Source organism: Molossus molossus, unplaced genomic scaffold (genome assembly GCF_014108415.1).
Source record: "Molossus molossus isolate mMolMol1 unplaced genomic scaffold, mMolMol1.p scaffold_m16_p_2, whole genome shotgun sequence".
Lineage (NCBI taxonomy): Eukaryota > Metazoa > Chordata > Mammalia > Chiroptera > Molossidae > Molossus > Molossus molossus.
In genome coordinates this window covers 37,372,349-37,389,639 of record NW_023425355.1, presented here as the reverse complement: position 1 = coordinate 37,389,639, position 17,291 = coordinate 37,372,349, and the positions used below count along the sequence as shown (strand labels likewise).

General features: G+C 38.5%; 1 pseudogene; it reads left to right on the top strand.

The window, feature by feature from the left end:
• Positions 1–8,260: 8,260 nt before the first annotated feature.
• Positions 8,261–10,216, top strand: LOC118635269 (annotated as a pseudogene).
• The last annotated feature ends 7,075 nt before the right edge of the window (positions 10,217–17,291 follow it).

The window sequence follows — 17,291 nt, the reverse complement described above, 5'->3', positions numbered from 1 at the left end:
CTGGGAATAGAGGGATCATATCTCGACATAATAAAGGCCATATATGAAAGACCTACAGCCAACATCATACTCAATGGGCAAACAATAAAACCATTTCCGTTAAGAACAGGAAGAAGACAAGGATGCCCACATTTGCCATTCTTGTTTCACATAGTACTGAAAGTCTTAGCCACAGCAATCAGACAGAAAGAAAAAAAAAGGGGGGGGAAGATCCAAATAGGAAAGGAGGAAGTGAAACTGGCATTATTTGCAGATGACATGATACTATACATAGAAATCTCCAAAGACTCCATCAAAAACTTACTAAGCTTAATAAATATATTTGGTAAAGTAGCAGGATACAAACATCAAGTAATTGATGGCATTCTTATACACCAATGATGAACTCACAGAAAGAGAAACTAAGAAAACAGTCCCATTTACTATTGCGGCAAAAAAAATTAAGATACTTAGGAATAAACTTAACCAAAGATATAAAGGACCTATTTGCAGAAAACTACAGGTCATTGAAAAAGAAATAGAGGAAGATATAAAAAAGTGGAAGCACATACCTTGTTCATGGATTGGAAGAATTAACATCATTAAAATGTCCATACTACCCAAAGCAATCTATAAATTCAATGCAATCCCCATCAAAATACCAATGACATACTTCACAGAACTAGAACAAATACTTCAAAAGTTCATATGGAACCAAAAAAGACCTCAAATAGCAACAGCAATCTTGAAAAAGAATAACAAAGTACGAAGAATCACATTACCAGATTTCAGGTTATAGTATGAAGCCACTGTAATCAAAACAGCCTGGTATTGGCATAAAAACAGGCATATGGACCAATGGAACAGAACAGAGAACACAGAAATGGACCCAAGGCAATATGCTCAATTAATATTTGAGAAAGTTGGAAAGAGCATACAGTCGAGTGAGGACAGCCTTTTTAATAAATGGTGTTGAGAAAATTGGATAGCTACATGCAAAAAAAAATGAAACTAGACCATCAACATACACCATACATAAGAATAAACTCAAAGTGGATAAAAAACTTAAATGTAACTCATGAATCCATAAAAATCCTAGAAGAAAATATAGGCAACAAAATTTCAGACATCATACACAGCAGAATTTTCACTGATACATCCCCTAAGGCAACAGAAGCAAAGGAGAAAATGAACACATGGTACTACATCAAACTCAAAAGCTTCTGCACAGCGAAAGAAACAATCATCAAAGTGGAAAGGCAACCCACTGTATGGGAGAGCATAATTGCCAATGATATATCAGATAAGGGGTTAATTTCCAATATATAGAGAGTGCTCATACAACTCAACAAAAGGAAGACAAAGAATCCAATTAAAAAATGGGCCGAGGAACTAAATTGACACCTCTCCAAACAGGACATACAAATGGCTAAGACACATATGAAGAGATGCTCAACATCACTAACCATCAGAGAGATGCAAATTAAAGCAACAATGAGTTATCACCTCACACCTGTAAGAATGGCTGCCATCAATAAATCATCAAACATCAAGTGTTGGCAAGGGTGTGGAGCAAAAGGGACTCTGGTACACTGCTGATGAGAATGTAGACTGGTGCTGCCACTTTGGAAAACAGTATGGTGTTACCTCAAAAAACTATAAATTGAACTTCATTTGATCCAGCAATCCCACTTTTAGGAATATACCCTAAGAAGCCTGAAACACCAATCAGAAAGAATATATGTACCCCTATGTTCATAGCAGCATTATTTACAATAGCTAAGATCTGGAAACAGCCCAAATGTCTATCAGTAGACGAATGGATAAAATAACAGTGGTACATATACACAATGGAGTACTGTGCAACTGTAAGAAAGAAAGATCTCTTATCCTTTGAGACAACATAGAGGGACCTGAAGAGTATCATCCTAAGTGAAACAGGCCAAGCAGAGAAAAACAAGTATATATGATCTCACTTATTTGTGGACTGTAATGAACATAATTATCTGAGGAATGTGGTAGCCCCAGAGACCTGAAATTGGCTACAGACTGATAATCCCCAAAAGAGGCGGTGTGGGGGGAGAGATAAACCACAGAACTTATATGCATGTATGCATGAACAATGGACATGGACAACAAAGCTGGGGACAGGGCGGGGAGTGAGGGGGAGGGAGAATCAGTGTGGGTGGGGGAGAAACATCTGTAACAAAAATCAATACATTAATTAATTATAAAAAAAAAAACTATGAATTCCCCAAACTCAGTGGTCCTTGGAAATGATACAAACCCATTGTGTGATTAGTTATCTCCCTAAGTTCCCAGTTGTCATCCATGTAAGTAATTGAGGGCAAAGGGAACCAACATACATATGTAGCTGCTCATGTTCTTTGCCGTGCTAGAAGTAAAATTCTCTATACCTTAACCAGTAGTCTCATGTCTTCTGCCAGCATCCATGTACCTGTATCAAGCTAATTTGTTAGCTTTTAAATAGAATAAAATCCCAACCCTGACAATGTTAAGGTAAACTGTTTCCATCTACTGTGTTTAATATAGTAATATATGATATTAATCTTGTAAATAATAATACCATTTATTGAGGATTTACTCTATACCAGGTACTACTTTTTGTACTTTACATAAATTATCCCATGTCATACCCAAAACAATCTTACTAAGAAGTCAAATGACTTGCCCAAGGTCACATACTTTCAAGGTGTACTGGCTGTTGTCATTACTGTTCTTTCTTCCTTGCTGACATCCTCCTTTATTCCTTATTTCCACCTTCTTATTGTAATTTGTTCTCACAATTAGGAAGACTATCATATAAAAATAATGCAAAACTCACTTCCCAGAAACCTCTTTTATATACCACTTTTTTTTTCTAAGCATAGGTATTAATAGCCCACACTCCAGAGCTAGTCTTCACTCTCTAGTTAGATGACCTTAGGGCAAATTATTTAATCTCCCTATATCTCAATTTCCTCATTTGTAAAATGGATGACAGTAACATTACCTCCCTCACAGGGTTATTGTGACTTTTAAATGGGTTAATATATGTAAAGAGTTTACAATAGTGCCAAACAATAGCAGTAATAGTTCAGTTAAAATAAACTATACTTTTTCTCATTCTGCTTTCTTTTCTGAAGGCAAAATATTCTTGTATTATCTTTTTTACCATATAAATTCCTGACTGATAGTGATTGTACTAATCATCTTCAATTGAGTGTAAGGTAGGTACTATGTTTACATTAGAATCATTTCCATTTAAATCAAAGAATCTATCCTATCAAGGATTTAACACTGCCAGGTGCAATAGATAATACAAAGCAAATTTGAAGCAATGCCTTGAACTTAAAGAATCTTGCAATCTGTCTGACCAGTTGAAATCAATATACGTGAAATAATAAGACAGGTGTTTTATGAGAATCATGCTGAGTCTTAAAGTGTAGATAACATTTACTCTGGCAGATTGAGAAAAAGTGAAGACTATATTTAACACTTTCTAATTTGTACAGTTTGTATATATATATACTCATGTTATTGTTGTGGCAAGCCCATAGGGTAGATAAAGCAGGCATTCTTACTCTAGCCCATAGGTGGATCCTGATGCACAGAATGGCAAGTAACTTGTCCAAGGTCTAGAGCCAGAAAGTAGAAACAATTTACCACTCTAGTTCCTACAGACCCTCTGCCTATAAGGAGCTTACACACCTGTTAATCATGACTGTCATACAGATATAAAAAGAACATCTGTTATAGATTTCATTTAACTCACTATTAATGAGAAGACTGGGAGGATGCTACAGCCAGTTCAAAGGAGTACTCAAAGATGCACACATTTATATGGAGTAAAGAAATGTTGAAATGAATTTGAAAATAAATAGGAAACTGGCTTTTTCCATGGTGGGAGGAAGAAGGAAGTTAACTGATGCTCCACCAACAGAATTTATTTGCATATGTATGGACAATAATTTTTCATTATTATCAGTTATCTACCAATAGTAGATATCTACAAAGTTTTAAAGCAGCTCAAAGAAAATTAAAGACTGAAATAAAATAACCCAGAATAATCTTCTCTAAACAGTGCATAGTTTCCATTGAAGAGGACCAGTCATTTTTTTGCTTATTACAAGCTTCCATATTCACCTGATTTATAGACATTAACAGAATATAAATAAAGTAACAGCAAATGGTACAAGGCCACAGGACTGGAAGTGGGGGTTAGGGATACCTGTCACCATACCTTGAGCTTGCAAGCTGGTCTGGAGTTTCCTGAACCTAATCAAGGGTGGGGAAAGCAGTTTGTGTTGAAAAGAGTCATTCAGAGAGGTCTGCTCTAAGCCAAATCAGTTTTGAGTTCAAGGGAAGCTTAAAAATGGGGTTTCTAAGTTACTAAGTGATAGATGGTGGTGCATGAATTCTGGGCTGGCCAATTTTATAGCATACAGACTCAGAGATACAGGTCAACATTTAATTAAATTTATATCTAGCATAGCTTTAAAAAAAGAAAGTAGTAATTAATTTTATGAGATCAACATGGATATACTTTCCTTACTGCCAGAAAGTAAGGGTATAAGGTGAACAAGGAAGATGTTTTATTGATGTCCTAATAAGGGGTTTGCACAGACATGCACTTATGAAAGTTGCATTTATATCCATATATGTGAATATATAGCTCACCCCTAAAAATGTAATTATGTATTATACAAGATGATGCAAATATTAACACACAGCCTTGCCCTTATATAGAGGCAGTCACCTACATGGTGTGATCTGAATGGTGATTAAAAGCCTCCTTGCTCCCAGATGTCCCCCTAGTGATCTGCCTTAATTTATGACATTCCCACCATTGATGTTACTTCTTTGGAGAAAGAATTACCTCCAGAAGGCACATGTTAAAATGCAACAGGATTGTTTTTAAAGAGGACTGAAAAACAGTGGAAAGAAAAAGGTCTAGAATGCAGGCAGAATGGGAAATCCTGAAAAGGATGCCATGAGGGCAGCTCTGGAAAGTGCCACTGGTGGTGCTATGAGAGCTCCCTCTAGGCACCTAATGTGAGAATAAGTGACATAGAGGGCAAGAAAGGAAAACTAGAAGGATTAGAAGACAAAACTGACCATACCACAGAGTTGTGATGGCCCTGTAGTAGTATCCAACAATATACATACATTAAAAATTATTCTTTAGAATTTAATTTGAAAAAGTCAAGTTGTATATTATATGAGAGGCATCTAATTTTCCTAATGTTAGTATGTTGTTTAAAGTGTTTGGCTGAGAGTTGGTATGTTGGGGGAAAACTTGCATATCAGGTATTACCTAAAACAAGATTGGAAGCAGGACAACTGGTTTATCATTCGAGTATTTAAATGCAAATAGCCAAGAGAGACATCTTTACTACCATCTGCATCCTCATCATCCTTAGGATCAAAGCAGTTGTTAAATACCTATTGGTATATGAGCTATAGCAAATGAGTAAGCACATGCATGATCTCCTGGCATCATAGGATTTACAATAGTGTAAGCAATTCCATGACAGAATTACAGTAAATAAATTTAGAACTTGAAAAGTTAATGACTTACATTAATTTAATAAAGGGCATTTGTTTACTGAGTACATATAAGAAGGTAAGTGTGTTTACCAGAGTTGAGCAAAGGAGCTTGAATTAAGAATTACCACCACTTTCTCAAGACTTTTCTTATAGAGACAGATTTTCAAGAGCTGTTTAAAGGATAGAAAAAAATGAAACTCATGAAATGAGATTCAATGCATTTTAGTAGAATATTCAGAGGTGTGAATTAAATGAATTAATAAATGACACATGTTAGAGGAACCTTCATTCTCTTAACCTTACATTTCCTTGTGGGAATATACTCTAGAGGGACACCCATGGTCTCTTTTCTTGACCCTCCATTTCCCCCTAACCAAGGAAAGAAAGATTTACCTGAGTAATGAGTTTTTGAGAAGAAATTGAGAATGCTCTACTTTGCCATTTCCAGGTCTTCTAAGGGTTGTGGGTATTGTGGTCTGCTCTTCTTTATGGGAGAAGGCCTGAGCTTGTCCTGCTGAGCCAGTGAGTAGGTGGTAGAGGCTCCCTAATTCAGGGGTCAGGGGAGGTAATAAAAAACAATTGAGTTCTTACATCTCAGCTCTATCCTCCAGTCCAGTTTGGTAGCTGATACTTTGATCTATCGACTTTGGCTTCTGTGTCTCAGTTGTTTTCAAATTTGTAAGAGGAAAAGGGGTGTTATTGATTGTTCTCCTAAAACCCAAAAGGGAACTTAGTAAATTTATCAGAGAGAAATGGAGATGGCTGATAAGAAATAAAATTTAGAATCTCTGAGAGAAGGGCTGCTGCTTCTCCCCAGAACTCCAGGAAGGAGCAAGATGGCCACCATCCTGCGTGGACACAACTCAGCAAAAACTCTGAGTACCCTCCAAATCCCGAGTGTCCCCACACAGTTCCAGTCCAGTCCGCCCTCCCTCTGCTGGAGCCCAAGTTCAGATTAGCTACAGTGCAGACATTCAAGAGCCACATGTGGTCAGTTTCTACAGCATTGCAGAGCTCAGCTCCCGAAAAAGAGAGAGACTTGCAAACAGAGGAATCCACAGTGACCTGAGAACTGAAACTGAGACGCCCATTCTGACCTGGCTGGGAGTTGCATGCCCCGGGAGTTTACCTCAGAAATGCTGTCCATTCTCCTTATCTTGAGAACAAGGGAAAACTGCTCAACATCATAGAAAGACTAACAACCTTGACGCCCTGGAGGCAGACAACCCTTCAGAGCTCCAACCCGCATTACTTTCCCATGCCTGTAATCTGTAACTGGTTTACCCATTGTTATTCCTTTTATTCCTCCATATTCATAATCTGTAACCATTTTACCCATTGTTATTCTTTTTTTTTTTTTTTTTTTTTTTGTCTACCTGCTCTTCCCCCACATAACTACCCAATATAAACCACCAATCATAGAGGGAGTGCAGAGTAGATTTTCAGGCATGACCCATTGCTCTCCCATGTTGCTGAAAACATTGGCATAAGTGCTCATATGTGATTCAACTTTGTCTCTGCTTAATCAGCTCAAGTAGTGAGTGACAGGCAGCCTGGACCCATGCGTTGTCTGGTTTCAAAATGAAAGTACCTTAAAGAAGTAGAATAATCAAATTCTGTTAGGAATAAAAATATTCTTCTTTTTATAACATAAGAAGGAGCTGTTGGCTAAAAAGGGATGTTTTGGCTTAATGGGAGCTTTTTAGGTCCTCATAGTGCCCTCAGAGAATGCCTTATAACAATGGGATTTGCTTTTTTGTGGAATTATTGATGTCTTTTTCAGACATTCTTTTGTAACTCAAACTTAGAACTTAGACATCTATCAGTTATTTGTTGAGAATTATTTTGCTCTTTGTACTTTCTGAATAATACAAACTTAGTATTTAATATTTCAACAACAAAGAATTGTATAGATATTTTAGGGCAATTTGTTTAACAGTTCATATACATGTAAGGATATTTTGTCCATTATTTGAGTTGTTTACCTAGAGATATCTGTCTAATTTAATAAAAGTCCTGCTGCTGTTTTTTAACTTGGTCTTTTATAAAACTATTAAAAGTGACCAACCTCTTTGTAGAAATAAATAAATAAAATTTAGCCCTGGCCAGTTTGGTTCATTGGTTAGAGTGTCAGCCAACAGACTAAAGGATCTCATGTTTGATTTCCTGTCAAAGGCTCATACCTGGGTTGCATATTCTATCTCCAGCTGCTGGTCAGTCTGGGTCATGTGGGAGGCAACCAATCAATGTGTTTCTTTCACATCAGTGTTTCTCTCTTTCTCCCTCCCTCCCTTCCACTCTATCTGAAAATCAATGAAAAAAATATTCTCAAGTGAGGATGAACCAAGAAAGAAAGGAAGAAAGAAAGAAAGAAAGAAAGAAAGAAAGAAAGAAAGAAAGAAAGAAAGAAAGAGAAAGAGAGAAAGAGAGAGAGAAAGAGAGAAAGAAAGAGAGAAAGAAAAAAGAAAGGAAGTTTATGCAAACCTCTTGCAAAAGCTCACATTTCACCATCTTCTTTCTTTTTTTCTACAATAGTCATCATGAAGATATGCTATTTAGTCCATTGCTTCTCAAAGTACCTATAGCGAAAGACCAGTGTTTCTTTAAAAAAAAATTCCAATCATGGACGGATATATTTTTAAAATACTATAAGAATGAGAGTCCTTGAGGCATCAGTGCTCTGTGGTGTTGGAATCTTGTTGCATGTTGACATGTATGCACGTGTGCCAACATGGCCTCAAACAACTATACTCAACAAGCAACCCAAAGCTATGGGGCCTACCCCACCCAATCTAGGCAGGGTTATTCTCAACAGAGCAGTCAGCCCTATGGACAGCAGAGTTATGGCAGTTAAAACCAGTCTGGGGACACTTCAGACTATGGCCAGAGCACCTATGGTTCTTATGGACAGACTAAAAAGAACTATGACACTCAGCTTCCCAGGGATATGGCTCAATTTGTGGCAATAACATTGGCCAGAGTTCTTAGTCGTCTTATGAGCAGCAGTCCTACCCTGGCTATGGCCAGCAGCCAGTTCCTAGCAGCACCTCAAAAAGTTATGGTAGCAGTTCTCAGAGCAGCAACTATGGGCAGCCCCACAGTTGGGACTATGGTCAGCAGTTAGGCTATAACTTCTTTTTTTTTTTTTTTTTTTTTTTTTTTATCCTCACCCGAGGATATTTTTCCATTTTTTGTACAGATAAAGTAGGAGGGAGAGAGAGGAAGAGAGAGAGAGAGAAACATCGATGTGAAGGGACACATCGAATGGCTGCCACCGCACGACCAACCAGGGCCGGGGACAAACTGCAACCGAAGTACGTGCCCTTAGCGGGAACTGAACCCGGGTCTCTCCGGACCGCAGGCCGACGCTCTAACCGCTGAGCCAAACCGGCCAGGGCAGGCTATAACTTCTACAATCTTCCTTAAAGCTATGGAGAGCAGTAACAGTACAATAGTAGCAGTGGAGGTGGCAGAGAGGGTGATTGAGGCAACTATGGCCAAGATCAGTCCTCCATGAGTGATGGTGACAGAGGCAGCAGGCATGGCAATCAGCATCAGAGTGGTGGTAGTGGTGGTGGCTATGAGGGAGGCAATGAGGACTGTGGGGGACAAGGCCAGGGTGGTGTCTTAGCTATAATTGCAGCAGCGGTGGCTATGAACCCAGAGGTTGTGGACATGGCTGTAGAGGCAGAAATGACATGGGCAGAAGTGACCGTGTTGGCTTCAATAAATTTGGTGAACTTTGGGACCAAGAATCATGTCATGATTCTGAACAGTATAATTTAGACAACATCATCTTTGTGCAAAGCCTGGGTGAGAATGTTACAATTGAGTCTGTGGCAGATTACTTCAAGCAGATTGATATTATTAAGACAGAAAAAACAACAACAGGACAGTCCATGATTAACCTGTGCACAGACAAGAAAATGGGCAAGCTGAAGGAAGAGGCAATGGTATCATTTGATGACCCATATTGTGTTAAAGCAGCTATTGACTAGTTTGATGGTAAAGAATTATCTGGGAATCTAGTCAAGGTCTAATTTGCTACTTGGCAAGCATATTTTAATTGGGGTGGTAGTAATGGTTGTAGAGGCCAAGGGCAAGGAGACCCATAAACTATGGAGGCTATAGAGGTGGTGGCAGTAGCCAGGGAGGATTTCCCAGTAGAGGTAGTGGTGGAGGAGGACAGCAGCAAGCTTGGGACTGAAAATGTCCTAATCCTACATGTGAGAACCTGAACTTCTCTTTTAGGAATGAATGCAACTGTGTAAGCCCCTAAACCAGATGGCCCAGGAGGGAGGTCAAAAGGCTCTCACATGAGGGCAAGATCATGTGAAGATCATTGAGAAGATCATCATACTGGCAAAGGAAGCTATGATCAAGGGGCCTACCAAAGCTGAGGTGGGGACTGTAGGGACTTCCAGGTGAACCAGGGTGGTGGGGATAGAGGTGGCTTTGGCCCTGGCAAGATGGATTACAGGAGTGACCACAGACAGGATCGCAGGGAGAGGCCATGTTACCTGCTTTCTGAGGTTCTGGAACAGTTTTTTTTTTTTTTTTTCTATACCCAGTGTTACCCTAATTTTTTGATAATTTTCCAACTCCTGAGTACCCATGGTTTTTTGGATCCAACTATGTAATTGTAACCATATCTTTGGTTCCCTTTAAAACCCATCATATTAGTTAAATTTTTTAAAAAATGAAAATAAAATAAAATGAAAATGATATAAGAATGAATTACTATAAAATTATATTAAATAAAAATCAAAAACGTATAAACTACAAGCTTCAAATTTTTTAATAATTATGTTCAACAGACATAAAAATACTGTTATATTGCTAGAAATTGGTTTAAAAGCTAAATTTCAGGAAGAGGAAAAATAGCAGCAGAGTGATTGGAAGCTACACAGACCACCTCCCAGGACCAAACTGGAATTACAGCTAAAATAAAGACAAATCACCAGCAAAACCAACTGAAAGTCACCTGGAGAGAAGCTGTAAAACCAGGAACAGAAAAAGAATGACAAATTGAGCATGGTAGGAATTGAAGAAGCACAAGATGCAGGCTGGGAGCCCACAGACAGCAGCCAAGGGCTATTTTAGCTGTGAGCAGATTCCTGCTGACAATGTGGGGCTTTTAAAAAGCACCAAAATCAGCTACAGCCACTCACCACAGGCTCTGGCAGAGGAAAGGCAGACTGGACTGGAACTGTGTGCAGAGAGTCCGGGGCTCCTGGCTCAGGAAAGAGCTGGAGGGGAGGACACTGAGAGTTTTGTGCTGAATCACTCCTTCATAGGACAGTAGCCATTTTACTCAAAGAGCCCCTTCCCAGAGCCTCAGGGAGAAGCAATGGCCCCTCCCTAAGGAATTCAACACCACCAGGCCAGGCCAGAAAAATGCAAATTGATTCTCATTAACATATAGAGTCTGACAGCAAGCAAGTGCCCCACCCACTGAAAATCCTCTTACACCTGCGGGATTTTTCATTCAGCGAGGGCTACACATCTAGGCTCATCAAGTAACTGAGACTAAAGCCTGCAGACCAAAGCTAGAGGATAACTGAACCTTTCCTTGGCATGCAAATCTACCCAAGAAAGTAAAACTTAACAGTGGTGTTTAATGTGGGTCCTCCCACACTCACCCAAACCCACTAGAGGAAGCCACAACCAGTGAAACCCCAGGACCCACAGGGAAAACTTGGTAGGCTCTAAAACCCACTGAGACAGCCAAAATGGTGAAACAAAGACACAAATCCCAAATGAAGGAACAAGAGAATTCTACTGGAGAAGAGAAAATGAAAGGGAGTTAGGCAGGATATCTGAATTAGAGTTCAGAGTAATAATCATGAGGAAGCTCAGTAGCATACATAAAGAGATCAACAGCATGAGTAAAGATATAGAAATATTGAAAATCAACAAATTGGAAATGAATACTGACATAGCAGAAATAAAGAACACATTGGAAGGAATAACCAGCAAAGTAGAAGCCAAGGATTGTATCAGTAAGGTAGAAGACAGGGTAGAAAAAAATCACGCAATCAGAAAACCAAAAAGAAAAAACAATTGAAAAACAGGAAGACAGCTTAAGAGAACTGTGGGACAATATGAAATGTAACAACATCCACATCATAAGACTGCCAAAAGAAGAAGAAATTGGGGTTAGAGAATATATTTGAAAAAAATAGTGACAGATGCCCGGGCGGGTTTGGCTCAGTGATTAGAGTGTCGGCCCATGAAGCAGAGAGACCCATGTTGGGTTCCCACTAGGGGCACATGCCATGGTTGCAATTTGTCCCCAGCCCTGGATGGGGTCATGTGCATGGCAACCAGTTGATAAGTCTCTCTCATATCAATGTTTCTGTCTCTCTCTTTCTCCCACTCTCCCTCCTGCACTATATGAAGACAAATGCAAAAATGTCCTTGGGTGAGGATTAAAAAAAAAATAGTGACAGAAAACTTCCCTAATTTGGTGAAGTAAAAAGTCATACAAGTTCAAGGAGCACAGAAAGCTCCAAGGAAGAAGAACCCAAAGAGGCCCACACCAAGACACATCATAATTAAAATGACAAATTAAAGACAAAAAAAAAGAATCCTAAAGGCAACAAGAGATAAGCAACAGGTTACCTACAAAGGAATCCTCATAAGGATATCAGCTAACTTCTCAACAGAAACACTACAGGCCAGAAGGAACTGGCAGAAAGCAATCAAGGTAATAAAAAACAAGGATTTAAATCCAAGACTATTCTATCCAGCAAAGCTATCATTCAAAACAGAGGTTAAATAAAGATCTTCCCACAACAACAACAACAAAAGGCTAAAAGAATATATTAGCACCAAATCAGCTCTCCAAGAAATGTTAAAAGGACTGCAGTAATAAGCAGAAGAGATAGGAAGAGAAACATAACCATAATAAATAATCATGGCAATAAATAGGTACATAATAATGATGACCTTAAATATAAATGGATTAAACACTTCAATCAAAAGACACAGAGGAGCCCTGGCCAGTTTGGCTCAGCGGTTAGACCGTCGGCCTGTGGTCCAGAGAGACCCAGGTTTGGTTTCTGCTAAGGGCACCTACCTCAGTTGCAGTTTGTCCTGGCCCTGGTTGGGTCATGCGAGTGGCAGCCACTTGATGTGTCCTTTTTGCGTCAATGTTTCTCTCTCTCTCTCCCTCCAACTTTATCTGAACAAAATATCAAAAAATGTCCTTGGGTGAGGATCAAAAAAAAAAAAAAGACACAGAGGAGCTGAAGGGATAAGAAGGCTTGACTCATATATATGTTGTTTAGAAGAGACCCACCTCACAGCAAAAGACTCACATAGGTTGAAAGTGAAGGGATGGAAAAAAACCTTCCAAGCAAACAGAAAGGAAAAAAGAGCTGGGGTAGCAATATTCATATCCAATAAAATAGACTTCAAAATGAAGGCCAAAACTACAGACAAAGAAGGCCACTACATAATATTGAAAGGATCTATCCAACAGGAGGCTATAACCTTGGTAAACATATATGCATCCAACATAGGAGCACCAAACTACATTAAAAATCTTCTGGAGTACTTCAAAAAAAGAAATCGACAGCAATACAGTCATAGCAGGGGACTTCAGCACTCTGCTAACATCACAAGATAGATCCTCTAGACAAAAAATTAATTATGAAACAGAGACTCTAAATGATGCACTGGATCAAATGGATTTAATAGATATATACAGAGAATTACACCCCAAAAATGCAGAATTCATAGGCTTCTCAAGTGCACATGGGACATTCTCAAAGATAGACCACATGTTAGGACACAAACTAAGTCTCTGCAAGTTCAAGAAGATTGAAATCTTATCAACCATCTGCTCAGATCACAATGGCATGAAACGAGAAATCAACTACAAAAAAACACACAAAAATATTCAAACACATGGAGGCAAAATAGCATGTTATTGAACAATGAATGGGTTGCCAAGGAGATCAAGGAAGAAATTTAAAAATACTGGGAAACCAATGAAAATGAACTCACAGCAACACAAAATAAATGGGACACAGTGAAAGCTGTCCTGAGAGGGAAGTGCATAGCACTACAGGCCTACCTCAAGAAACAAACAAACAAACAAATTCTAATTGACTTTCTAGCCCTACAACTTAAAGAACTAGAAAGTAAACTAAAGAAAACCCAGAGCAAGTAGAAGGAAAGAAATAGTAAAGATCAGAGCAGAAATAAACAACATAGAGTCTAAAAAAAAAATATCGAAAAGATCAATTAAAGGAAGAGCTTATTCTTTAAAAATATAAACAAGATTGATGGAGCCTTAGCCAGACTCACCAAGAAACAAAAAGAGAGGATCCATATAAACAAAATCAAAAACAAAAGAGAAGTAACAAATGACACCACAGAAATACAAAGGATCATCAAAACATACTATGAACAATTATACGCCAACAAATTAGACAATCTAGGCCAATAGGACAAATTTCTAGAATCTCACAGTCTCCCAAAACTGAAACAGGAAGAGATAGAAAGCTTGAACAGACCAATAACAACTAAGGAAATTAAAATGTAATCAAGGAACTCCCAGCATACAAAAGCCCAGGCCCAATGGCTTCACAGGGGAGTTTTATCAAACATTCAAAGAACTAACACCCATTCAACTCAAATTATTCCAAAAAATTCAAGAAGAAGGAAGACTTCCAAACTCATTTTATGAGGCCAGCATAATTCTAGTTCCAAAACCAGATGAAGAAACCACAAAAAAAGAAAACTACAGATCAATATTCCTGATGAAGATAGATGCCAAAATCCTGAACAAAATACTAGCAAATCGGATCCAGCAATACATTTAAAAAAAATCATTCACCATTACCTAGTGGGATTCATCCCAGGGATGCAACACTGGTACAATATTTGCAAGTCAATAATGTGAAACACCACATAAAGAAAATGAAAGATAAAAACCATATGATCTTATCAATAGATGCTAAAAATCAATAAAAAAATCCAGCACCCACTTCTGATAAAAAGGTCAGCAATGTGGAGTAGAGGGGCCATATCTCAACATAATGAAGGTCATATATGAAAAACTTACAGCCAACTTCTTACTCAATGGGCAAAAATTAAAAGCATTTCCCTTAAGAACAGGAACAAGATATGGACGCCCACTTTTGCCACTCTCATTTAACTCAATCTTAGCCACAGCAATTAGACATCAAGAAAAAATAAAAGGGATCCAAATTGGAAAGGAAAAAGTGAAACTGTCACTATTCGCAGATGACATGCTACTATACGTAGAAAACCCCAAAGACTCCATCAAAAATTTACTAGTCTTAATAAATGAATTTGGCAAAGTAGCAGGAAACAAATTAACATCAAGATATCAATGGCATTCTTTTTTTTTTTTTTATCCTCACTCGAGGACATTTTTCCATTTTTTTATTCAGATAGAGCGGGAGGGAGGGAGAGGAAGAGAGAGAGAGAGAAACATCGACATGAAAGGGACACATCGAGTGGTTGCCACCCACATGACCCAACCAGGGCCAGGGACAAACTGCAACCGAGGTACATGCCCTTAACGGGAACCGAACCCAGGCCTCTCCGGACCACAGGCCGACGCTCTAACCGCTGAACCAAACCATCCAGGGCTCAATGGCATTCTTATACATCAATAATGAACTCACAGAAAGTGAAACTTTAAAAAATCACTGCAGCAAAAAACCAAACAAACAAAAACAAAGATACCTAGGAATAAACTTAATCAAAGAAGTAAAGGACCTGTTCTCAGAAAACTATAGGACATTGAAAAGAGAAATAGAGGGAAATATTAAAAAATGGAAGCATATACCTTGTTCATGGAATGGAAGAATTAACATCATTAAAATGTCCATACTACCCAAAGCAATGTATAAATTCAATGCAATCCCCATTTCAATACCAACAGCACATTTCATGGAACTAGAACAAATACTCCAAAATTTTATATGGAACCAAAAAACACCCCGAACAGGCACAGCAATCTTGAAAAGAAGAACAAAGTAAGAGGGATTATAATAACAGATACAAAACCATTGTAATCACACAGCCTGGCATTGGCACAAGAACTGGACATAGATCAATGGAACAAAATGGAGAACACAGGAATGGACCCAAGACATTATGCTCAATTAATATTTGACAAAGGTGGCAAGAGCATACAATGGAGTAAAGACAGCCTCTTTAATAAATGGTGTTGGAGAAATTGGACAGCTACATGCAAAAACATGAAGCTAGACCACCAACTTACACCATATACAAGAATAAACTTAAAATGGATAAAAGACTTAAATGTGACTTGTAAATCCATAAAAATCCTAGAATAAAATGTAGGCAACAACATTTCATATATCACACAAAGCAGAATTTTTATTCAAACAATGCCTAAGGCAAGAGAAACAAAGGGAAAAATGAACACATGAGACTACTTCAAACGAAAAAGCTTCAGCACAGCAAAAGAAACAACAATCAAAATGGAAAGGTAAGCCACTATATGGTAGAGCATAAGTGCCAGCAATACATCAGATAAGGAATTAATCTCCAAAATGTATAGAGTACTCATAGAACTCAACAAAAGGAAGATAAAGAATCCAATTAAAAAATGGGCAGAAGATCTAAATAGACACTTCTCCAAACAGGACATACAAATGGCCAAGAGACATATGAAAAAATGCTCAATGTCACTAACCATCAGAGAGATGAAAATTAAAACAACTATGAAGTATCACCTCACACCTGTCAGAATGGCTGCCATCAACAAATCATCGCACAACAAGTGCTGGTGAGGGTGTAGAGAAAAGGGGACTCTAGTACACTGCTGGTAGGAATGCTGAGTGGTATAGTCACAATGGAAAACAATATGATGTTTCCTCACAAAATTAAAAATTGATCTGCCTTTTGACCCAGTGATCTCACTTCTAGGAATATATCCTAAGAAGCCTGAAACACCAATCAGAAAGAATACATGTACCCCTATGTTCAGAGCAGCACTATTTACAATTGCTAAGATCCGGAATTAGCCCAAGTGTCCATCAATAAATGAGTGGCTAAAAAAGCAGTGGCACATATACACAATGGAATACTATGCAGCTGTAAGAAATAAAGATCTCTCTCTTTTTTTTTTTTTTATCCTCACCCGAGGACTTTTTTTTCGTTTTTTGTTCAGATAGACTGGGGGGGAGAGAGGAAGAGAGGAAGAGAGAGAGAGAGAGAGAGAGAGAAACATCGATGTGAAAGGGACACATCGAGTGGTTGCCACCCACACGACCCAACCAGAGCTGGGTATAAACTGCAACCGAGGTACATGCCCTTAGTGGGAAGCGAACCCGGGTCTCTCTTGACCACAGGCCAATGCTCTAACCTCTGAGCCAAACCGGCCAGGGCAGAAATAAAGATCTCTTATTTTTTGAGATGACATAGAGGGACCTGGAGAGTATTATGCTAAGCAAAATAAGCCAATCAGAGAAAGACAAATATCACATGATCTCACTTATTTGTAGAATATAATAGACAAAATAAGCTGATGAACAAAACAGACCCAGAGACATAGAAGTAGGGTACATACTGACAAACCTCAGAAGAGGAGGGTGGTGGGGAGGGAAGAGATAAACTAAAGAACTTATATGCATAACCAGTGAACATAGACAACAATGCTGGTGGCTGGGGGCGGGATTGGGAACAGAGTGTCAGTGGGGCGAAAAGGAGAAACATCTGTAACAAAAAAATTAATAAATAAAATTATTGAA